The sequence below is a fragment of the Pholcus phalangioides genome, unplaced genomic scaffold (assembly GCF_987345545.1).
Source record: "Pholcus phalangioides strain wild (caught in Gottingen) unplaced genomic scaffold, Ppha-v1.0 ptg000005l_1, whole genome shotgun sequence".
Taxonomy (NCBI): domain Eukaryota; kingdom Metazoa; phylum Arthropoda; class Arachnida; order Araneae; family Pholcidae; genus Pholcus; species Pholcus phalangioides.
The window spans coordinates 7,872,428-7,895,985 of record NW_028301598.1 but is presented as its reverse complement, the minus strand read 5'-3'; the positions used below and the strand labels follow the sequence as shown (position 1 = coordinate 7,895,985).

General features: G+C 39.2%; 1 protein-coding gene and 32 non-coding genes across 33 annotated transcripts in view; 1 reads left to right on the top strand and 32 right to left on the bottom strand.

The window, feature by feature from the left end:
• The window catches only part of LOC149085827 (sodium/potassium/calcium exchanger 3-like), a 164,455-nt gene that overhangs the window by 53,314 nt on the left and 87,583 nt on the right, over window positions 1–23,558 (top strand). The gene's annotated exons all lie outside the window — the stretch shown is intronic.
• TRNAR-UCG (transfer RNA arginine (anticodon UCG)) lies at window positions 124–196 on the bottom strand. The gene has a single exon. It is a non-coding gene; the product is annotated as a tRNA-Arg (tRNA).
• TRNAR-UCG (transfer RNA arginine (anticodon UCG)) lies at window positions 372–444 on the bottom strand. Its single transcript has one exon. It is a non-coding gene; the product is annotated as a tRNA-Arg (tRNA).
• On the bottom strand, window positions 629–701 carry TRNAR-UCG (transfer RNA arginine (anticodon UCG)). The gene has a single exon. It is a non-coding gene; the product is annotated as a tRNA-Arg (tRNA).
• On the bottom strand, window positions 897–969 carry TRNAR-UCG (transfer RNA arginine (anticodon UCG)). The gene has a single exon. It is a non-coding gene; the product is annotated as a tRNA-Arg (tRNA).
• TRNAR-UCG (transfer RNA arginine (anticodon UCG)) lies at window positions 1,436–1,509 on the bottom strand. The gene has a single exon. It is a non-coding gene; the product is annotated as a tRNA-Arg (tRNA).
• Window positions 2,233–2,305, bottom strand: TRNAR-UCG (transfer RNA arginine (anticodon UCG)). Its single transcript has one exon. It is a non-coding gene; the product is annotated as a tRNA-Arg (tRNA).
• TRNAR-UCG (transfer RNA arginine (anticodon UCG)) lies at window positions 2,490–2,562 on the bottom strand. The gene has a single exon. It is a non-coding gene; the product is annotated as a tRNA-Arg (tRNA).
• Window positions 2,758–2,830, bottom strand: TRNAR-UCG (transfer RNA arginine (anticodon UCG)). The gene has a single exon. It is a non-coding gene; the product is annotated as a tRNA-Arg (tRNA).
• Window positions 3,297–3,369, bottom strand: TRNAR-UCG (transfer RNA arginine (anticodon UCG)). The gene has a single exon. It is a non-coding gene; the product is annotated as a tRNA-Arg (tRNA).
• TRNAR-UCG (transfer RNA arginine (anticodon UCG)) lies at window positions 3,833–3,905 on the bottom strand. The gene has a single exon. It is a non-coding gene; the product is annotated as a tRNA-Arg (tRNA).
• TRNAR-UCG (transfer RNA arginine (anticodon UCG)) lies at window positions 4,090–4,162 on the bottom strand. Its single transcript has one exon. It is a non-coding gene; the product is annotated as a tRNA-Arg (tRNA).
• TRNAR-UCG (transfer RNA arginine (anticodon UCG)) lies at window positions 4,358–4,430 on the bottom strand. Its single transcript has one exon. It is a non-coding gene; the product is annotated as a tRNA-Arg (tRNA).
• On the bottom strand, window positions 5,154–5,226 carry TRNAR-UCG (transfer RNA arginine (anticodon UCG)). Its single transcript has one exon. It is a non-coding gene; the product is annotated as a tRNA-Arg (tRNA).
• On the bottom strand, window positions 5,693–5,765 carry TRNAR-UCG (transfer RNA arginine (anticodon UCG)). The gene has a single exon. It is a non-coding gene; the product is annotated as a tRNA-Arg (tRNA).
• On the bottom strand, window positions 5,961–6,033 carry TRNAR-UCG (transfer RNA arginine (anticodon UCG)). Its single transcript has one exon. It is a non-coding gene; the product is annotated as a tRNA-Arg (tRNA).
• On the bottom strand, window positions 6,488–6,560 carry TRNAR-UCG (transfer RNA arginine (anticodon UCG)). Its single transcript has one exon. It is a non-coding gene; the product is annotated as a tRNA-Arg (tRNA).
• On the bottom strand, window positions 6,759–6,831 carry TRNAR-UCG (transfer RNA arginine (anticodon UCG)). Its single transcript has one exon. It is a non-coding gene; the product is annotated as a tRNA-Arg (tRNA).
• On the bottom strand, window positions 7,016–7,088 carry TRNAR-UCG (transfer RNA arginine (anticodon UCG)). Its single transcript has one exon. It is a non-coding gene; the product is annotated as a tRNA-Arg (tRNA).
• TRNAR-UCG (transfer RNA arginine (anticodon UCG)) lies at window positions 7,273–7,345 on the bottom strand. Its single transcript has one exon. It is a non-coding gene; the product is annotated as a tRNA-Arg (tRNA).
• Window positions 7,797–7,869, bottom strand: TRNAR-UCG (transfer RNA arginine (anticodon UCG)). Its single transcript has one exon. It is a non-coding gene; the product is annotated as a tRNA-Arg (tRNA).
• Window positions 8,326–8,398, bottom strand: TRNAR-UCG (transfer RNA arginine (anticodon UCG)). Its single transcript has one exon. It is a non-coding gene; the product is annotated as a tRNA-Arg (tRNA).
• Window positions 8,865–8,937, bottom strand: TRNAR-UCG (transfer RNA arginine (anticodon UCG)). The gene has a single exon. It is a non-coding gene; the product is annotated as a tRNA-Arg (tRNA).
• On the bottom strand, window positions 9,660–9,732 carry TRNAR-UCG (transfer RNA arginine (anticodon UCG)). Its single transcript has one exon. It is a non-coding gene; the product is annotated as a tRNA-Arg (tRNA).
• On the bottom strand, window positions 9,931–10,003 carry TRNAR-UCG (transfer RNA arginine (anticodon UCG)). Its single transcript has one exon. It is a non-coding gene; the product is annotated as a tRNA-Arg (tRNA).
• On the bottom strand, window positions 10,188–10,260 carry TRNAR-UCG (transfer RNA arginine (anticodon UCG)). Its single transcript has one exon. It is a non-coding gene; the product is annotated as a tRNA-Arg (tRNA).
• On the bottom strand, window positions 10,712–10,784 carry TRNAR-UCG (transfer RNA arginine (anticodon UCG)). Its single transcript has one exon. It is a non-coding gene; the product is annotated as a tRNA-Arg (tRNA).
• Window positions 11,241–11,313, bottom strand: TRNAR-UCG (transfer RNA arginine (anticodon UCG)). The gene has a single exon. It is a non-coding gene; the product is annotated as a tRNA-Arg (tRNA).
• On the bottom strand, window positions 11,509–11,581 carry TRNAR-UCG (transfer RNA arginine (anticodon UCG)). The gene has a single exon. It is a non-coding gene; the product is annotated as a tRNA-Arg (tRNA).
• TRNAR-UCG (transfer RNA arginine (anticodon UCG)) lies at window positions 11,777–11,849 on the bottom strand. The gene has a single exon. It is a non-coding gene; the product is annotated as a tRNA-Arg (tRNA).
• Window positions 12,305–12,377, bottom strand: TRNAR-UCG (transfer RNA arginine (anticodon UCG)). Its single transcript has one exon. It is a non-coding gene; the product is annotated as a tRNA-Arg (tRNA).
• Window positions 12,562–12,634, bottom strand: TRNAR-UCG (transfer RNA arginine (anticodon UCG)). The gene has a single exon. It is a non-coding gene; the product is annotated as a tRNA-Arg (tRNA).
• On the bottom strand, window positions 22,939–23,011 carry TRNAR-UCG (transfer RNA arginine (anticodon UCG)). The gene has a single exon. It is a non-coding gene; the product is annotated as a tRNA-Arg (tRNA).

Sequence of the window (23,558 nt, the reverse complement as noted above, 5' to 3'; positions counted from 1 at the left end):
TTATTTCTCTATAATTCCTGAGTCATACTTTATGTAAGGTGTTGCATGGCCTTCTTAAGAAAACGTTAAAATTAAGAAAACGAGATTGACGGAACGAGCTTTACTTTTTCATTATATGTATTGCGTCCACGGCAGGACTTGAACCTGCAATCTTCTGATTCGAAGTCAGACGCCTCATCCATAAGGCCACGCGGACCCGTTCAACATCTGATTCCTAATTAGTGATAAATCCGAGCTCGGACGCTGGATTCAACGAATTTTTTCTCTATAATTTCTGAGTCATACTTTATGTCACGTGTTGTATGGCCTTCTTAAGAAAACGTTAAAATTGAGAAAACGAAACGAGCGTTATTTTTTTAATACATATATTCCGTCCACGACAGGACTCGAACCTGCAATCTTCTGATTCGAAGTCAGACGCCTTATCCATAAGGCCACGTGGACACGTTCAACATCTGATTCCTAATTAGTGATAAATCCGAGCTCGGACGCTGGATTCTGAGAATTATTTCTCTATAATTCCTGAGTCATACTTTATGTAAGGTGTTGCATGGCCTTCTTAAGAAAACGTTAAAATTGAGAAAACGAGATTAACGAAACGAGCGTTACTTTTTTAATACATATATTCCTTCCACGGCAGGATTCGAACCTGCAATCTTCTGAAACGAAGTCAGACGCCTTATCCATTAGGCCACGTGGACACGTTTAACAAGCGTTCAACATCTGATTCCTAATTAGTGATAAATCCGAGCTCGGACGCTTGATTCAGAGAATTATTTCTCTATAATTCCTGAGTCATACTTTATGTAAGGTGTTGCATGGCCTTCTTAAGAAAACGTTAAAATTGAGAAAACGAGATTAACGAAACGAGCGTTACTTTTTTAATACATATATTCCGTCCACGACAGGACTCGAATCTGCAATCTTCTGATTCGAAGTCAGACGCCGTATCCATTAGGCCACGTGGACACGTTCAACATGCGTTCAACATCTGATTCCTAACTAGTGATAAATGCGAGCTCGAATGCTGTATTGACAGAATTCTTTCTCTATAGTTCCTGAGTGATGCTCTCTCTATGACGGTGTTTGATATCCTTCATTAGTAAACGTAAGAATAAGGAAAACAAAATTAGCAAAACGAAATTCACTGTTTTATTATATATATTACGTCCACGACAGGACTCGAACCTGCAAACTTCTAATTCAAAGTCAGACGTCTTATCCATTAAGCCACGGGGACACCCACAAAACACGTGTAACATCTGATTCCTAATTAGTAATAAATCCGACCTCGAACGGTGGATTCTGAGAATTATTTCTCTATAATTCCTGAGTCATACTTTATGTCAGGTGTTGCATGGCCTTCTTAAGAAAACGTTAAAATTGAGAAAACGAGATTAACGAAACGACCGTTACTTTCTTAATACATATATTCCGTCCACGACAGGACTCGAAACCTGCAATCTTCTGATTCGAAGTCAGACGCCTTATCCATTAGACCACGTGGACACGTTCAACATCTGATTCCTAATTAGTGATAAATCCGAGCTCGGACGCTGGATTCAGTGAATTTTTTCTCTATAATTCCTGAGTCATACTTTATGTCAGGTGTTGCATGGCCTTCTTAAGAAAACGTTAAAATTGAGAAAACGAGAGTAACGAAACGAGCGTTACTTTTTTAATACATATATTCCGTCCACGACAGGACTCAAACCTGCAATCTTCTGATTCGAAGTCAGACGCCTTATCCATTAGGACACGTGAACACGTTCAACATGCGTTCAACATCTGATTCCTAATTAGTGATAAATGCGAGCTCGAATGCTGTATTAATAGAATTCTTTCTCTATAGTTCCTAAGTGATGCTCTCTCTATGACGGTGTTTCATATCCTTCATTAGTAAACGTAAGAATTAAGAAAACAAAATTAGCAAAATGAAATTCACTGTTTTATTATATATATTACGTCCACGACAGGACTCGAACCTGCAATCTTCTGATTTGAAGTCAGACGCCTTATCCATTAGGCCACGTGGACACGTTCAATACACGTTCAACATCTGATTCCTAATTAGTTATAAATCCGAGCTCGGACGTTTGATTCAGAGAATTTTTTCTCTATAATTCCTGAGTCATATTTTATGTAAGGTGTTGCATGGCCTTCTTGAGAAAACGTTAAAATTAAGAAAACGAGATTAACGAAACGACCGTTACTTTGTTAATACATATATTCCGTCCACGACAGGACTCGAACCTGCAATCTTCTGATTCGAAGTGAGACGCCTTATCCATTAGGCCACGTGGACACGTTCAACATCTGATTCCTAATTAGTGATAAATCCGAGCTCGGACGCTGGATTCAGTGAATTTTTTCTCTATAATTCCTGAGTCATACTTTATGTCAGGTGTTGCATGGCCTTCTTAAGAAAACGTTGAAATTGAGAAAACGAGATTAACGAAACGAGCGTTACTTTCTTAATACATATATTCCGTCCACGACAGGACTCGAACCTGCAATCTTCTGATTCGAAGTCAGACGCCTTATCCATTAGGCCACGTGAACACGTTCAACACACGTTCAACATCTGATTCCTAATTAGTGATAAATCCGACATCGAACGGTGGATTCTGAGAATTATTTCTCTATAATTCCTGAGTCATACTTTATGTAAGGTGTTGCATGGCCTTCTTAAGAAAACGTTAAAATTGAGAAAACGAGATTAACGAAACGAGCGTTACTTTTTTAATACATATATTCCTTCCACGGCAGGATTCGAACCTGCAATCTTCTGAAACGAAGTCAGACGCCTTATCCATTAGGCCACGTGGACACGTTTAACAAGCGTTCAACATCTGATTCCTAACTAGTGATAAATGCGAGCTCGAATGCTGTATTGACAGAATTCTTTCTCTATAGTTCCTGAGTGATGCTCTCTCTATGACGGTGTTTGATATCCTTCATTAGTAAACGTAAGAATAAGGAAAACAAAATTAGCAAAATGAAATTCACTGTTTTATTATATATATTACGTCCACGACAGTACTCGAACCTGCCAACTTTTAATTCAAAGTCAGACGCCTTATCCATTAAGCCGCGGGGACACCCACAAAACACCTTCAACATCTGATTCCTAATTAGTAATAAATCCGACCTCGACCGCTGGATTCTGAGAATTATTTCTCTATAATTCCTGAGTCATACTTTATGTAAGATGCTGCATGGCCTTCTTAAGAAAACGTTAAAATTGAGAAAACGAGATTAACGAAACGAGCGTTACTTTTTTAATACATATATTCCGTCCACGACAGGACTCGAACCTGCAATCTTCTGATTCGAAGTCAGACGCCTTATCCATTAGTCCACGTGGACACGTTCAACATTCGTTCAACATCTGATTCCTAATTAGTGATAAATCCGAGCTCGGACGCATGATTCAGAGAATTATTTCTCTATAATTCCTGAGTCATACTTTATGTAAGATGCTGCATGGCCTTCTTAAGAAAACGTTAAAATTGAGAAAACGAAATTAACGAAACGAGGGTTACTTTTTTAATACATATATTCCGTCCACGACAGGACTCGAACCTGCAATCTTCTGATTTGAAGTCAGACGCCTTATCCATTAGGCCACGTGGACACGTTCAATACACGTTCAACATCTCATTCCTAATTAGTTATAAATCCGAGCTCGGACGTTTGATTCAGAGAATTTTTTCTCTATAATTCCTGAGTCATATTTTATGTAAGGTGTTGCATGGCCTTCTTAAGAAAACGTTAAAATTAAGAAAACGAGATTGACGGGACAAGCTTTACTTTTTCATTATATGTATTGCGTCCACGGCAGGACTCGAACCTGCAATCTTCTGATTCGAAGTCAGACGCCTTATCCATTAGGCCACGTGGACACGTTCAACAGTTGATTCCTAATTAGTGATAAATCCGAGCTCCGACGCTGGATTCAGAGAACTTTTTCTCTATAATTCCTGAGTCATACTTTATGTCAGTTGTTGCATGGCCTTCTTAAGAAAACGTTAAAATTGAGAAAACGAGATTAACGAAACGAGCGTTACTTTTTTAATACATATATTCCATCCACGACAGGACTCGAACCTGCAATCTTCTGATTCGAAGTCAGACGCCTTATCCATTAGGCCACGTTGACACGTTCAATACACGTTCAACATGTGATTCCTAATTAGTTATAAATCCGAGCTCGGACGTTTGATTCAGAGAATTTTTTCTCTATAATTCCTGAGTCATATTTTATGTAAGGTGTTGCATGGCCTTCTTAAGAAAACGTTAAAATTAAGAAAACGAGATTGACGGAACGAGCTTTACTTTTTCATTATATGTATTGCGTCCACGGCAGGACTCGAACCTGCAATCTTCTGATTCGAAGTCAGACGCCTCATCCATAAGGCCACGCGGACCCGTTCAACATCTGATTCCTAATTAGTAATAAATCCGAGCTCGGACGCTGGATTCAACGAATTTTTTCTCTATAATTTCTCAGTCATACTTTATGTCACGTGTTGCATGGCCTTCTTAAGAAAACATTAAAATTGAGAAAACGAGATTAACGAAACGAGCGTTACTTTTTTAATACATATATTCCTTCCACGGCAGGATTCGAACCTGCAATCTTCTAATACGAAGTCAGACGCCTATTCCATTAAGCCACGTGGACACGTTTAACAAGCGTTCAACATCTGATTCCTAACTAGTGATAAATGCGAGCTCGAATGCTGTATTGACAGAATTCTTTCTCTATAGTTCCTGAGTGATGCTCTCTCTATGACGGTGTTTGATATCCTTCATTAGTAAACGTAAGAATAAGGAAAACAAAATTAGCAAAACGAAATACACTGTTTTATTATATATATTACGTCCACGACAGGACTCGAACCTGCAAACTTCTAATTCAAAGTCAGACGTCTTATCCATTAAGCCACGGGGACACCCACAAAACACGTGTAACATCTGATTCCTAATTAGTAATAAATCCGACCTCGAACGGTGGATTCTGAGAATTATTTCTCTATAATTCCTGAGTCATACTTTATGTAAGGTGTTGCATGGCCTTCTTAAGAAAACGTTAAAATTGAGAAAACGAGATTAACGAAACGAGCGTTACTTTTTTAATACATATATTCCGTCCACGACAGGACTCGAACCTGCAATCTTCTGATTCGAAGTCAGACGCCTTATCCATTAGGCCACGTGGACACGTTCAACATGCGTTCAACATCTGATTCCTAACTAGTGATAAATGCGAGCTCGAATGCTGTATTGACAGAATTCTTTCTCTATAGTTCCTGAGTGATGCTCTCTCTATGACGGTGTTTTATATCCTTCATTAGTAAACGTAAGAATAAGGAAAACAAAATTAGCAAAACGAAATACACTGTTTTATTATATATATTACGTCCACGACAGGACTCGAACCTGCAAACTTCTAATTCAAAGTCAGACGTCTTATCCATTAAGCCACGGGGACACCCACAAAACACGTGTAACATCTGATTCCTAATTAGTAATAAATCCGACCTCGAACGGTGGATTCTGAGAATTATTTCTCTATAATTCCTGAGTCATACTTTATGTAAGGTGTTGCATGGCCTTCTTAAGAAAACGTTAAAATTGAGAAAACGAGATTAACGAAACGAGCGTTACTTTTTTAATACATATATTCCGTCCACGACAGGACTCGAACCTGCAATCTTCTGATTCGAAGTCAGACGCCTTATCCATTAGGCCACGGGGACACGTTCAATATGCGTTCAACATCTGATTCCTAATTAGTAATAAATCCGACCTGGAACGCTGGATTCTGAGAATTATTTCTCTATAACTCTTGAGTGATGTTTTATGTACTGTAATACGTAGCCCCCTTAAGAAAACGTAAAAATTAAGAAAACAAGAATAGCAAAACGAACTTCACTGTTTTATCATATGTATCCCGTCCACGACAGGACTCGAACCTGCAATCTTCTGACCCGAAGTCAGACGTCTTACCCATTAGGCCACGTGGACAGGTTCAACATCTGATTCCTAATTAGTGATAAATCCGAGCTCGGACGCTTGATTCAGAGAATTATTTCTCTATAATTCCTGAGTGATGCTCTCTCTATGACGGTGTTTCATATCCTTCATTAGTAAACGTAAGAATTAAGAAAACAAAATTAGCAAAATGAAATTCACTGTTTTATATATATATTAAGTCCACGACAGGACTCGAACCTGCAAACATCTAGTTCAAAGTCAGAAGCCTTATCCATTAAGCCACGGGGACACCCACAAAACACGTTCAACATTTGATTCCTAATTAGTAATAAATCCGACCTCGAACGTTGGATTCTCAGAATTATTTCTCTATAATTCCTGAGTCATAATTTATGTAAGGTGTTGCACGGCCTTCTTAAGAAAACGTTAAAATTGAGAAAACGAGATTGACGGAACGAGCTTTAATTTTTCAATATATGTATTGCGTCCACGACAGGACTCGAACCTGCAATCTTCTGATTCGAAGTCAGACGCCTTATCCATTAGGCCACGTGGACACGTTCAACATTCGTTCAACATCTGATTCCTAATTAGTGATAAATCCGAGCTCGAACGGTGGATTCTGAGAATTATTTCTCTATAGTTCCTGAGTGATGCTCTCTCTATGACGGTGTTTCATATCCTTCATTAGTAAACGTAAGAATTAAGAAAACAAAATTAGCAAAATGAAATTCACTGTTTTATTATATATATTACGTCCACGACAGGACTCGAACCTGCAATCTTCTGATTCGAAGTCAGACGCCTTATCCATTAGGCCACGTGGACACGTTCAACATCTGATTCCTAATTAGTGATAAATCCGAGCTCGGACGCGGGATTCAGAGAATTTTTACTCTATAATTCCTGAGTTATACTGTGTGTAAGGTGTTGCATGGCCTTCTTAAGAAAACGTTAAAATTAAGTAAACGAGATTGACGGAACGAGCTTTACTTTTTCAATATATGTATTGCGTCCACGACAGGACTCGAACCTGCAATCTTCTGATTCGAAGTCAGACGCCTTATCCATTAGGCCACGTAGACACGTTCAACATCTGATTCCTAATTAGTGATAAATCCGAGCTCGGACGCGGGATTCAGAGAATTATTTCTCTATAATTCCTGAGTCATACTTCATGTCAGGTGTTGCATGGCCTTCTTAAAAAAACGTTAAAATTGAGAAAACGAGATTAACGAAACGACCGTTACTTTCTTAATACATATATTCCGTCCACGACAGGACTCGAACCTGCAATCTTCTGATTCGAAGTCAGACGCCTTATCCATTAGGCCACGTGGACACGTTCAACATCAGATTCCTAATTAGTGATAAATCCGAGCTCGGACGCTGGATTCAGTGAATTTTTTCTCTATAATTCCTGAGTCATACTTTATGTCAGGTGTTGCATGGCCTTCTTAAGAAAACGTTGAAATTGAGAAAACGAGATTAACGAAACGAGCGTTACTTTTTTAATACATATATTCCGTCCACGACAGGACTCGAACGTGCAAACTTCTAATTCAAAGTCAGACGCCTTATCCATTAAGCCACGGGGACACCAACAAAACACGTTCAACATCTGATTCCTAATTAGTAATAAATCCGACCTCGAACGATGGATTCTGAGAATTATTTTCTATAATTCCTGAGTCATTCTTTATGTAAGGTGTTGCATGGCCTTCTTAAGAAAACGTTAAAATTGAGAAAACGAGATTAACGAAACGAGCGTTACTTTTTTAATACATATATTCCGTCCACGACAGGACTCGAACCAGCAATCTTCTGATTCGAAGTCAGACGCCTCATCCATTAGGCCACGTGGACACGTTCATCATGCGTTCAACATCTGATTCCTAACTAGTGATAAATGCGAGCTCGAATGCTGTATTAATAGAATTCTTTCTCTATAGTTCCTAAGTGATGCTCTCTCTATGACTGTGTTTCATATCCTTCATTAGTAAACGTAAGAATTAAGAAAACAAAATTAGCAAAATGAAATTCACTGTTTTATTATATATATTACGTCCACGAACCTGCAAACTTCTAATTCAAAGTCAGACGTCTTATCCTTTAAGCCACGGGGACACCCACAAAACACGTGCAACATCTGATTCCTAATTAGTAATAAATCCGACCTCGAACGGTGGATTCTGAGAATTATTTCTCTATAATTCCAGAGTCATACTTTATGTAAGGTGTTGCATGGCCTACTTAAGAAAACGTTAAAATTGAGAAAACGAGATTAACGAAACGAGCGTTACTTTTTTAATACATATATTCCTTCCACGGCAGGATTCGAACCTGCAATCTTCTGATTCGAAGTCAGACGCCTTATCCATTAGGCCACGTGGACACGTTCAACATGCGTTCAACATCTGATTCCTAACTAGTGATAAATGCGAGCTCGAATGCTGTATTGACAGAATTCTTTCTCTATAGTTCCTGAGTGATGCTCTCTCTATGACGGTGTTTTATATCCTTCATTAGTAAACGTAAGAATAAGGAAAACAAAATTAGCAAAACGAAATACACTGTTTTATTATATATATTACGTCCACGACAGGACTCGAACCTGCAAACTTCTAATTCAAAGTCAGACGTCTTATCCATTAAGCCACGGGGACACCCACAAAACACGTGTAACATCTGATTCCTAATTAGTAATAAATCCGACCTCGAACGGTGGATTCTGAGAATTATTTCTCTATAATTCCTGAGTCATACTTTATGTAAGGTGTTGCATGGCCTTCTTAAGAAAACGTTAAAATTGAGAAAACGAGATTAACGAAACGAGCGTTACTTTTTTAATACATATATTCCGTCCACGACAGGACTCGAACCTGCAATCTTCTGATTCGAAGTCAGACGCCTTATCCATTAGGCCACGGGGACACGTTCAATATGCGTTCAACATCTGATTCCTAATTAGTAATAAATCCGACCTGGAACGCTGGATTCTGAGAATTATTTCTCTATAACTCTTGAGTGATGTTTTATGTACTGTAATACGTAGCCCCCTTAAGAAAACGTAAAAATTAAGAAAACAAGAATAGCAAAACGAACTTCACTGTTTTATCATATGTATCCCGTCCACGACAAGACTCGAACCTGCAATCTTCTGACCCGAAGTCAGACGTCTTACCCATTAGGCCACGTGGACAGGTTCAACATCTGATTCCTAATTAGTGATAAATCCGAGCTCGGACGCTTGATTCAGAGAATTATTTCTCTATAATTCCTGAGTGATGCTCTCTCTATGACGGTGTTTCATATCCTTCATTAGTAAACGTAAGAATTAAGAAAACAAAATTAGCAAAATGAAATTCACTGTTTTATATATATATTAAGTCCACGACAGGACTCGAACCTGCAAACATCTAGTTCAAAGTCAGAAGCCTTATCCATTAAGCCACGGGGACACCCACAAAACACGTTCAACATTTGATTCCTAATTAGTAATAAATCCGACGTCGAACGTTGGATTCTAAGAATTATTTCTCTATAATTCCTGAGTCATAATTTATGTAAGGTGTTGCACGGCCTTCTTAAGAAAACGTTAAAATTGAGAAAACGAGATTGACGGAACGAGCTTTAATTTTTCAATATATGTATTGCGTCCACGACAGGACTCGAACCTGCAATCTTCTGATTCGAAGTCAGACGCCTTATCCATTAGGCCACGTGGACACGTTCAACATTCGTTCAACATCTGATTCCTAATTAGTGATAAATCCGAGCTCGAACGGTGGATTCTGAGAATTATTTCTCTATAGTTCCTGAGTGATGCTCTCTCTATGACGGTGTTTCATATCCTTCATTAGTAAACGTAAGAATTAAGAAAACAAAATTAGCAAAATGAAATTCACTGTTTTATTATATATATTACGTCCACGACAGGACTCGAACCTGCAATCTTCTGATTCGAAGTCAGACGCCTTATCCATTAGGCCACGTAGACACGTTCAACATCTGATTCCTAATTAGTGATAAATCCGAGCTCGGACGCGGGATTCAGAGAATTATTTCTCTATAATTCCTGAGTCATACTTCATGTCAGGTGTTGCATGGCCTTCTTAAGAAAACGTTAAAATTGAGAAAACGAGATTAACGAAACGACCGTTACTTTCTTAATACATATATTCCGTCCACGACAGGACTCGAACCTGCAATCTTCTGATTCGAAGTCAGACGCCTTATCCATTAGGCCACGTGGACACGTTCAACATCAGATTCCTAATTAGTGATAAATCCGAGCTCGGACGCTGGATTCAGTGAATTTTTTCTCTATAATTCCTGAGTCATACTTTATGTCAGGTGTTGCATGGCCTTCTTAAGAAAACGTTGAAATTGAGAAAACGAGATTAACGAAACGAGCGTTACTTTTTTAATACATATATTCCGTCCACGACAGGACTCGAACGTGCAAACTTCTAATTCAAAGTCAGACGCCTTATCCATTAAGCCACGGGGACACCAACAAAACACGTTCAACATCTGATTCCTAATTAGTAATAAATCCGACCTCGAACGATGGATTCTGAGAATTATTTTCTATAATTCCTGAGTCATTCTTTATGTAAGGTGTTGCATGGCCTTCTTAAGAAAACGTTAAAATTGAGAAAACGAGATTAACGAAACGAGCGTTACTTTTTTAATACATATATTCCGTCCACGACAGGACTCGAACCAGCAATCTTCTGATTCGAAGTCAGACGCCTCATCCATTAGGCCACGTGGACACGTTCATCATGCGTTCAACATCTGATTCCTAACTAGTGATAAATGCGAGCTCGAATGCTGTATTAATAGAATTCTTTCTCTATAGTTCCTAAGTGATGCTCTCTCTATGACTGTGTTTCATATCCTTCATTAGTAAACGTAAGAATTAAGAAAACAAAATTAGCAAAATGAAATTCACTGTTTTATTATATATATTACGTCCACGAACCTGCAAACTTCTAATTCAAAGTCAGACGTCTTATCCTTTAAGCCACGGGGACACCCACAAAACACGTGCAACATCTGATTCCTAATTAGTAATAAATCCGACCTCGAACGGTGGATTCTGAGAATTATTTCTCTATAATTCCAGAGTCATATTTTATGTAAGGTGTTGCATGGCCTTCTTAAGAAAACGTTAAAATTGAGAAAACGAGATTAACGAAACGAGCGTTACTTTTTTAATACATATATTCCTTCCACGGCAGGATTCGAACCTGCAATCTTCTGATACGAAGTCAGACGCCTTATCCATTAGGCCACGTGGACACGTTCAATACACGTTCAACATCTGATTCCTAATTAGTTATAAATCCGAGCTCGGACAAGGGATTCAGTGAATTTTTTCTCTATAATTCCTGAGTCATACTTCATGTCAGGTGTTGCATGGCCTTCTTAAGAAAACGTTAAAATTGAGAAAACGAGATTAACGAAACGAGCGTTACTCTTTTAATACATATATTCCGTCCACGACAGGACTCGAACCTACAATCTTCTGATGCGAAGTCAGACGCCTTATCCATTAGGCCACGTGGACACGTTCAATACACGTTCAACATCTGATTCCTAATTAGTGATAAATCCGACCTCGAACGCTGGATTCTGAGAATTATTTCTCTATAATTCCTGAGTCATACTTTATGTAAGGTGCTGCATGGCCTTCTTAAGAAAACGTTAAAATTGAGAAAACGAGATTAACGAAACGAGCGTTACTTTTTTAATACATATATTCCGTCCACGACAGGACTCGAACCAGCAATCTTCTGATTCGAAGTCAGACGCCTCATCCATTAGGCCACGTGGACACGTTCAGCATCTGATTCCTAACTAGTGATAAATGCGAGCTCCAATGCTGTATTAATAGAATTCTTTCTCTATAGTTCCTGAGTGATGCTCTCTCTATGACGGTGTTTCATATCCTTCATTAGTAAACGTAAGAATTAAGAAAACAAAATTAGCAAAATGAAATTCACTGTTTTATTATATATATTACGTCCACGACAGGACTCGAACCTGCAAACTTCTAATTTAAATTCAGACGCCTTATCCATTAAGCCACGGGGACACCCACAAAACACATTCAACATCTGATTCCTAATTAGTAATAAATCCGACCTCGACCGATGGATTCTGAGAATGATTTCTCTATAATTCCTGAGTCATACTTTATGTAAGGTGTTGCATGGCCTTCTTAAGAAAACGTTAAATTCGAGAAAACGAGATTAACGAAACGAGCGTTACTTTTTTAATACATATATTCCGTCCACGACAGGACTCGAACCTGTAATCTTCTGATTCGAAGTCAGACGCCTTATCCATTAGTCCACGTGGACACGTTCAACATCTGATTCCTAATTAGTGATAAATCCGAGCTCGGACGCTGGATTCAGAGAATTTTTCGTCTATAATTCCTGAGTCATACTTTGTGTAAGGTGTTGCATGGCCTTCTTAAGAAAACGTTAAAATTGAGAAAACGAGATTGACGGAACGAGCTTTAATTTTTCAATATATGTATTGCGTCCACGACAGGACTCGAACCTGCAATCTTCTGATTCGAAGTCAGACACCTTATCCATTAGGCCACGTGGACCCGTCCAACATCTGATTCCTAATTAGTGATAAATGCGAGCTCGAATGCTGTATTAACAGAATTCTTTCTCTATAGTTCCTGAGTGATGCTCTCTCTATGACGGTGTTTCATATCCTTCTTAAGTAAACGTAAAGCTGAACACATACTGGGGAGTCGAACAAAGAGACGATTTCAAAAGAGAAAATACATTGAGATGAATATCGATGTCCCCTCACATACTGACGATGCGGAGGGGAGCGAAAATGACCGCAAGCGTTCTGAAGGGTAAATAATAAAAGCTTTTGAGCGGGAAACGTGAGATCTCGCCAACTATAGTCTGTTTCAGGTTAACTTTGCAGTGAAGAGAAAGGTAGAGAGTGTATTCCTTCGCCGCAAAATATAGTTCTCATGTATCGGAGGTTTAAGATGAACCTTTATACAGAATATTTCAATTTTTTATATGATTTTGAAAAAAATGCTGAAAAAACATCGTTTTGAACCGATGTTTACTTGTTTAAAATTTTTAAATTATAAAAAATATTGGTTACCATTATCAAAAATCCATAGCAACGGCAACGTAACTCTGGCGCGATATCCTAGAAATTTTCCCCGCCAATATCACTGTCGTTTTTTCCGTTACACAATTGTATACTGTGTATATATGTATTTTTTTTTTCCGTTATTTGGGTGAATTTTCCATAACGATACAATTTTTCATTGTTTTGCATGCAGTTATAGGCTTACATAAAAACGAATATTCAACCAGTTTTCCCAAAAATGAGTTCAGATATTCACTCATAGATTACAAGAAGTGTTTCAGTGTTTCTCTTCTACGAGAGCACCGTTATTGTTATGAGAGGCCCTCTATGGGAGCAGAAGTTTTGGTTTTATGTCCGCCTTTTTTTTTAATTATTTATTTTTTGCGATGTTAATGGGATAGTTTTAGTTTCCGATCACTGAGAGTGTTGACAGAGTCGCGACTTCCACTCACACGAACGGACGCCATCTTCCACCCACCTGTTTCTCCTCATGCCCCTTGCCTATAGCGTCTCTTCAGATACAATAAATGAGGGGGGGGGGTTCCACAGTGGTTTGGGCTTTCATCTGTTATGTGACAGTTGTGTCTTAATTTTCACCAGAGATAGCCACGCTAAAGTTCTCTGCTCTTCCATTCCTGAATACTATGTTTTTGGTTTTTGAATAATCGCTGTAAACAAAACTCGATAACAATCATCCGTAATAACCATGAGCACCACATCAACCGTAACAAAAGACTAAAGCTGTCGTGAAAACAAGTGGCATCGACGTATACTGTTCGGGAAAGGGGGGAAGGTCGAGCGACGAAAATTTCGGCAAGAAAAGTGAGTAGAAAAATTCTAAACTTTTCCGTATCATTATTATTATTTGGTGCTATTCCTGCATTTACACGTGAAAACGGAGTTAATCTGCTTCTCCTCAATTTTATTTAATGTTAATTTTTTCCATTTAAATTTAAGAAAAAATTAAAAATCCTCAAGTTTTTGAGAGCCATGGTTAATATACAATATTTTAAAATTATACGTTGCTTTCATAATATTGTTTGGATTTTTTTTTTTTTGTAAATAAATTTCAGCTGAGGGAAGGGAAATATCGCAGAAACATATGACGGTTTTTTGAAATTTTTAGTGTTACTTACGGCACATCAATGTGTGACACGTTGATAGAAGATAATTATTTTTTCTACATTTTAAAACACTTTCTAATCAAAAAACAAAACAAATGATTTCAAAAACCTCACTTTAATTTCTGAAAGTATCGGCAATGGTTTTCTTTTAATTCTATAAATACAAATACAAATACAAATACAACGCCACAACAGGCAAAATGCCCAACGAGGTGGCTGATAAAAAGATGCCCATAAAAATATGGTTGTCATATGTTTCAAAAATACAGCAACCCAATTAAAAATGCAATTAACACAAATTACAAACAATATATACACATGATAAAATATTATACGATGCCCATAAAGATTACTTATGGTTGTCTTATTCTAAGAATGGATAGCTTCTCGATTTACCCCAACATGTTTATCGTATTTCTTTTTAAACGTGTCAATTGTGTTACAATTTACTACCTCCGGGGGTAAGCTATTCCATTTATTAACAACCCTATTGGAGAAAAATTCCCTGCGACACCATAACCTTGCATTGTCCCTCACCAATCGATACTGGTGTCCCCTTGTAAAAGCAGTCGATTGGCGGTGTACTAAAAGTTCATGGTCCATCCTATCCATCCCATTGAAAATTTTGAACACTTCGATCATATCTCCTCGACACCTGCGTTCATCCAATGTAAACATATTCAAAAAATGAAGTCTTTCTTCATAACTCAAGCCCTGTGTGCCAATAAGGACACGCGTAGCTCTTCTCTGCACCCCTTCAACCAAGTCTATGTCCCTCTGTAGGTATGGTCTCCAAAACCTTACAGCATACTCCAGTCCAGGACGAACTAAGCCTCGAAAAAGAGGAAGAATGACTTTAGGAGAACGCGAAGAGACCTTTTTGAAAATGAGACCAAGCATTCTATTCGATTTTTTGACAACCGCTGAACAATGTTCAGAAAACTTAAGTCGCTCGTCAATGAGAATTCCCAAATCGGTGACTCTAGTTGCATCCGGGATAGTGACACCATTCAACTCGTAAGAGAACCGTTGGTTGTTCGAACCAAAATGAGCGACCATGCACTTATCTACGCTAAACGTCATGCTCCATTCATTTGCCCATGCTGCAATCTTGTTTAAGTTGGTCTGGAGCAACTCCCTATCGCTTTCATTCCCGATTACCCCCATTAGCTTCACATCATCTGCGAATTTGCTAGTAATTCCATCGATACCCTGATCGAGTTTATCGATAAAAAGTGAAAAAAGTATGGGGCCAAGGACACTTCCCTGAGGAACTCCACTTGTGACGTCTGTCCAACCAGAGAATTCCCCGTTCACCATAACTCGTTGCGACCTATCTCTTAACCACGATTCTATCCAATTCAGCAAGTTGCCCCCTATTCCAATCTCGTGTAAACGCTTCAAGAGTTTGCCATGTTGGACCCGATCGAATGCCTTCTGGAAATCAAGGTAAACAACGTCGACATTTTTGCTCTTACCCAAAGCCTTAGTCACGTAATCATAGAAGCAAAGGAGGTTAGTTACACATGACTTCCCCTTCCTGAACCCATGCTGATTATCCGACAATACATTATTCTCGTCTATCCACTTCACAAACTGCCTTTTGATGATAATTTCCAAAATTTTCGAGAGGGAGCTCGTCAAACTCACTGGACGATAATTAGACACCACTTCTCTACTACCCTTCTTAAATATCGGAACAACGTTAGCCAGTTTCCAATCTCTCGGGACGATACCCTCAGCAACACTACTCCTGTATATCTGTGCGACTGGCCCCAACAATTCATTAGCACCTTCCCTGAGAACCCTGGGATAGATATCATCTGGTCCTGGTGCTTTGCTTGCACATACATTTCTTAGAAGATTTAGGACCTCCACGTCTTCCACTTGAATATCGTTGAGCGTTTTATTACCCCATGCAACACCCGTATATCGAATATCATTATCTCCATTAAAAACCGACGCGAAAAAGTCATTGAATATGATAGTCATATAATGATTACTAATTGAACTGTGCAATTACGTTACACGTAAAAAATATTTTTCTCAGTGAGATTGGCGAGAATCGGCCATACTTTACCGAGGCCGCGCATCGATACATTGGTTAAGAGGCTTTCATTCCCATAGCAACGAGTGATGCGGTTCCCTCGTAGCTTCCCTTTCACTGCAAAGTTAACCTGAAACGGACTATAGTTACCCTACTATACTAGCCTGTTCATGCCAAATCAATCAGTTTGGCAATATTGAGGATTCCAATAAACCAGCGGTTCTCAACCAGTGCTCCGCAGAGCCCTTAGGGCCCCGTGTGAACTCTCAGGGGCTCCGCGGCCACTCGAGGAAAATAAATATATAAAAACCAGTAAATTTGAAGAAAATAATTATTAATGTTTTTGTATAATAATAATAAGTCAGAAACTGATGAATAAATAAAAAAAATATGCGTCTGGGGCTCCGTGTGAGTTCTTGTATCAAACCGTTGTTTCGAATATTATTGCATAATAGTTATAAAGATTGTAATAATTATACTTCAATCAAGATAGAGGGACAACAGAATTAGTTAGACACTGAATAAAAATACATGCCTATAATCCGCAGAAGCTAATTTCGATACTTTCTAAAGAAAATATCACCGTTAATGAGATGGAGCGAGAAGTTATCCATACACCTCGATGATGAAACCGTAATTTTTTTATGTATGTGTATCTATGAAAATGATTGTTATTAGCGATAAATGTATACGTGGTCGATAATCACATATTATCAGTGTGGATCCATTATTTATGACATCCCAGAATTATAGATTCCTCCTATAAGCAGGGCCGTCTTAAAAGCATCATGGGACCCCGGGCCAAATGATTTTTCTGAGGCCCTATCAGGCAAATTCTCAAAAATCTCAAACACATCTCACTTTTGTGAAGCCTTTTTCATCGTGAGGTCCCCCGGGATATTCCCTGGTGGGCCCATGCCTTAAGACGGCACTGCTTATAACCGGCATGTGTTGTGCAGAACCAATTTCAATGAACGCACGGATGCTGCAATAAACTGGTTTCGATTTTGTAAGAAATACATAGATATATATTGTATGTGAGATGTTCATTATTGTATCAGAAAAAAAGCTCGTGTCTCTTTCATAACACACGGCATTCCAATTCAAATCCACGGAAATGACAGATATTCAGTACAATAAAATAAAAGAGAAAAAAACAGAAACCATGTTTCGACAATGTTAGTAAGCGATGAGCAATCATCACGGTGTTTATCCGTTTCCCTAAAACCCAAGGGTTCTCAATCTCAAACATTTTCCACCCGCGGCGACCATTTCCCTTATGAAGAGCCATTGGCGTACGCTAAGGGAGGATTTGGGGTTCTTACCCCCCCCCCCAGGCCAATATTACAGTGTTATTTTGCAAGAACAAACGTAAACCCCCAGAAGGAAAAAAAAATCTGAAACCCCCCCCCCTCCCCCGGAGAAAATTCTGCGTACGCCTATATGAAGAGCAGTTGTTAGCAAAGCATTTCTTTGAAAAACCTTTGTCAGGACCACTGCGAAGCTGCACCCCTGACAAAGGTTGGCGCGCACAGTTTGAGAACCCCTGCTAATCCATCAACGTCTTGACAAATCCAGGACCGTCATTTGAGTGGGGGTCGGGGGCTTTTGAAAATACACTAAAAATGGTATATATACGTACAAATATATATATATATATATATATATATATACTAGGGGGGCTGTGCCCCCTTCCGCCTTTGGCGGCCAACCCCCCCCCCCTTTTCTCTTCACAACATATCTTGTTTATTTCGTCCCACTTCATCAGCGTACTTTGGAAAGGGACGTGAAAGCACCAGCTTACTGAAGAAGTGAATTTTACAATAATAAAACAACAATAAACAAATGTGATTCATCAAACACCCCCAGAAAACTTGCCCATGGGGGGTCCCCCAGACTCCAATTCGCTGAATTTTAGTGGGGCTCAGACTGGATTTATATCGGGCTTCCGCTGTTGTAAATTCTACAATGTTAAACAGCAGAAAAGAACGAGATTCATCCAGCCCCCCCCCCCTCCCCAGAATGAAACCTGTAAACATGGGGCCCCTGACTTGGAAGCTTGTCGGTCATCCCCCGCTTTGAGCGCCAGAACGAGATTCATCCAGGACCCCCAAAATAGAACGGGCCCCTGACTCGGAAGCTTGTCGGACATCCTCCCGTGGGTGCCACGGCAAATGTTCATTTGTATTCATTTTACAAACGAATAAAATCCAGGGCCCCTCAATTACCCGTGACCGAATTCGCAAATTTTATGGGGCCCCAGACTGGATATATCTTGGGCTTCCGCTTTCGCAAATTTTTCTATGTTAAAGCAGCAAGAAAACAACGACATCTATCAAGGGCTCCTTTAAATGAAACCTTTTAACTTCCCCATGAAGGTATACGCGCAATCCCCCCAGTACCCTGACACTGTGCGTTGGGAGCACTGGTGTTACTTGTATATTATACATCTACATACCTCTCGCCATGACCCCCATAAGGGCAGGGCTGACGGGGTCCGGAACGATTCTTATCACTTTTTGATTTTTCACACTATAAATTAACCACACAGGGGCCCCTGTAAAGCTTTTTTGGGGGCTTGCCATCTATTCCGGACTAAGGGCCCTGCTGTAGGATGTGGGAGCCTCTTGGTACATGCACATAACTTGGTCCCGATGGGTCAAATGGGTCCCGATATATGCTAGAGCAGCGGTTCTCAACCGGTGCTGGAACCCCAAGGGCTCCGTGTGCACTTCCCAGAGGCTTCGCGGTCACTCGAGAATAATAAAATAAATCAATAAATTTGATAAACAAACAAAAAAGAGGCCTAAAGGGTACCGCCATATAAATAATATACTGAAAAGGGCTCCTCGAATTAAACAGGGCTCCGCCAGAGAATTTATTCACTGAAAAGGGCTCCGCGAGTCAGAAAAGGTTGAGACCCGCTGTGCTAGAGTTAAATGAAAACTTGACCCAAAATCGTGACCGATTTCCGTCATTCAAAAAACGTCACCCATTTCCGTCACTAATTTCGGTTGCATAGAAACAGGCCCTTTTTCCGAGTTCGTGATTTTATATTATATAGAGTAGATATATATATATACACATACATTGAGTTCATCTTCTTTGCCTTCCCTCCCAACCCTGGAAAACGTTAAAATGACGTTCTTGGATAAATCTCTACAAATTTGTTGAAATAATACAAATACAAATACAACGCCACAGCAGACAAAAAGCCCAACGAGGTGGCTGATAAGAAGATGGCCATAAAAATATGGTTGTCATATATTTCAAAAATACAGCAACCCAATTAAAAATGCAGTTAACACAAATTATAAACAATATATACACATGATAAAATATTATACAATGCCCATAAAGAATACTTATGGTTGTCTTATTCTAAGAATGGATAGCTTCTCGATTTACCCCAACATGTTTATCATATTTCTTTTTAAACGTGTCAATTGTGTTACAATTTACTACCTCCGGGGGTAAGCTATTCCATTTATTAACAACCCTATTAGAGAAAAATTCCCTGCGACACCATAACCTTGCATTGTCCCTCACCAATCGATACTGGTGTCCCCTTGTAAAAGCAGTCGATTGGCGGTGTACTAAAAGTTCATGGTCCATCCTATCCATCCCATTGAAAATTTTAAACACTTCGATCATATCTCCTCGACACCTGCGTTCATCCAATGTAAACATATTCAAAAAATGAAGTTTCTCTTCATAACTCAAGCCCTGTGTGCCAATAAGGACACGCGTAGCTCTTCTCTGCACCCCTTCAACCAAGTCTATGTCCCTCTGTAGGTATGGTCTCCAAAACCTTACAGCATACTCCAGTCCAGGACGAACTAAGCCTCGAAAAAGCGGAAGAATGACTTTAGGAGAACGCGAAGAGTCCTTTTTGAAAATAAGACCAAGCATTCTATTCGATTTTTTGACCACCGGTGAACAATGTTCAGAAAACTTAAGCCGCTCGTCAATGAGAATTCCCAAATCGGTGACCCTAGTTGCATCCGGGATAGTGACACCATTCAACTCGTAAGAGAACCGTGGGTTGTTCGAACCAAAATGAGCGACCATGCACTTATCAACGCTAAACGTTATGCTCCATTCATTTGCCCATGCTGCAATCCTGTTTAGACTGTTCTGGAGCGACTCCCTATTGCTTTGAATCCCGATTACCCCCATTAGCTTCACATCATCTGCGAATTTGCTAGTAATCCCATCGATACCCTGATCGAGTTTATCGATAAAAAGTGAAAAAAAGTATGGGGCCAAGGACACTTCCTTGAGGAACTCCACTTGTGACGTCTGTCCAACCAGAAAATTCCCCGTTCACCATAACTCGTTGCGACCTATCTCTTAACCACGATTCTATCCAATTCAGCAAGTTGCCCCCAATTCCAATCTTGTGTAAACGCTTCAAGAGTTTGCCATGTTGGACCCGATCGAATGCCTTCTGGAAATCAAGGTAAACAACGTCGACATTTTTGCTCTTACCCAAAGCCTTAGTCACGTGATCATAGAAGCAAAGGAGGTTAGTTACACATGACTTCCCCTTCCTGAACCCATGCTGATTATCCGACAATACATTATTCTCGTCTATCCACTTCACAAACTGCCTTTTAATGATAATTTCCGAAATTTTCGAGAGGGAGCTCGGCAAACTCATTGGACGATAATTTGACACCGCTTCTCTACTACCCTTCTCAAATATCGGAACAACGTTAGCAAGCTTCCAATCTCTTGGGACGATACCCTCAGCAACACTACTCCTGTATATCTGTGCCACTGGCCCCAACAATTCATTAGCACATTCCCTGAGGACCCTGGGATAGATATCATCTGGTCCTGGTGCTTTGCTTGCACATACATTTCTTAGAAGATTTAGAACCTCCACGTCTTCTACCCCATGCAACACCCGTATATCGAATACCATTATCTCCATTAAAAACCCACGCGAAAAAGTCATTGAAAGCACTACACATGCCTACATTGCTCTCTACCCTAGAGTCTCCTATCGAGAGGGGGGCCAAGTGTCCCCTTACATCCATTATTGACGTATCAAAAAAATGATTTTCGGTCAGAGCCAATGTTATCTGCCAACCTAGATTCAACTTCCTTTTTACTATCCCTTATCGCTTTCTTCAACAGTCTTCTTTTACCAGTAAACAATGATAGGTCACCTCGTCCACTTTTATACTCTCTGAATGCTCTTTTCTTTTCAAGATAAGGGTTCCGCACCCTATCCGTGAACCATAGAGGGTGCGATGTACAAATACGCTTTTTTCGAACAAAGGGTATGACGTTATGCAAAACAGAGGACAGCTTCGTACTAAATTCTTCCCCGTACTTACCACCCCTACTGATTCCAACCGCTCTTTGAAAACTTCCGCTAACCTTCTTCTCAAAACATCAAAGTTAGTTCTCCGAAAACAAGGAACCAGTCTTTTGTTATCAACCTTACCCGAGGAAAAGTTACAGTGAAATCTGACGATACGATGATCACTGGAAGAAAATTCTTCCCCCACCGAAACATGTTCAACTAGATCCTCAGAACTAGTAAGAACTAAATCCAAAATAGCAGTACCCCTAGTGGCTTCTGATACATGCTGATACAAAAAATTTTCCAGCACCAACTTAAGAAAGCCTCTTTCATACTGATTTCCAGATGAAAGGTTCTCCCAATCAATACCTGGGTAATTGAAATCCCCTAGTATGAGAACCCTCTTACGCTTACACATGTAGGAAATTTCATCATGCAATTTGGCGATGTAGTTTGGATCCCTATTCGGTGGATTGTAACAAACCCCAACAATAAGTTTATGACGTCTTTTGTTCTCAAGCTCAACCCATATAGTTTCAATATCACTTCTCTGCACGTTACACTCTCTAGCCTTCAAACATGATTTCACGTATATCAACACTCCACCCCCTTTTCTATCAGATCTATTTCTCAAAAAAGTATCGTATCCCGAGATGTGTAAGAAAGATTCATCCCCATCGTTTGCCCAAGATTCTGTAATGGCTATAAGATCCAGGCCCTCCACAACTATCATAGTTTCTAAAAAATCTTTCTTATTACCTAAGCTCCTGGCATTTATTAACACACATTTTAATTCTAAGAACATGTTAAGTATTGAGTAGAAAATTAGTGTCGACTAGCAATTCTCAACCTTTTCTGAGTCACTGAGTCCTTTTTAGTATATAATTTCCACGACGGAGCCCCGTACGCTACTTTTTTTTTTTTCATTTGGTCATAAAATTTACTGATTCACTTTTTACTTTAAGTAAACGAGTGTTTCATAGCTTTCTTAAGTAAACGTAATTAAGAAAACGAGATTAGCAAAACGAACTTCACTGTTTTATTATATGTATTCCGTCCACGCGACAGGACTCGAACCTGCAATATTCTGATTCGAAGTCAGACGCCTGATCCATTAGGCCATCCGGACACCTGCAAAACACGTTCAACATCTGTAAGTAATACGTCTGAGCTCGAACGCCTGATTCAGAGAATTTTTCTGTATATTTCCTGAGTGATGTTGCATGTACGGTGTTTCATAGCTTTCTTAAGTAAACGACATTAGCGAAACGAACTTCACAGTTTTATTACACGTATTCCGTCCACGACAGGACTCGAACCTGCAATCTTCTGATTCGAAGTCAGACGGATTATCCATTAGGCCACGTGGACACGTAGAAAGTTCAACAAAATATGTTGACATCTGATTCCTAATTTGTAGAGCCCGGATTATATGCACTTAAAAAGTAGCAAATTATGCTCTAAAAATATGCAAATATGCACTTAAAATGGCTAAATTTTGCATTTAAAATGGCTAAATTTTGCATTTAAAATGGCTAAATTTTGCATTTAAAATGACAAAATATATATAATCTTTTTTCAGCCACCTCGTCAGGCAATTTGCCTGTGTTGGCCTTCGTGTCTCTATTTGAAAAATCCTGAAAAGAGTTAAAAATTCCAATATATGTACCAAAATTGGGAAAATATGCGTTAAAAAAATCATTATGCAAAAAAAAGAACAGATATGTTTTTAAAATGTATATTTTCTATTTGTTAGTGCATATTCATTTACAAAAAAATGTCCTCACATATGCATTGCATATACTGCACACGCAAACAACTTCTAAATATTTTTTACTTAAGCATTTTCCATTTCTAGTTACTCGTGGCTGTTCAGTATCGAAATACCAGTAAAAAAGAATTTCGAGGCTATTTTATA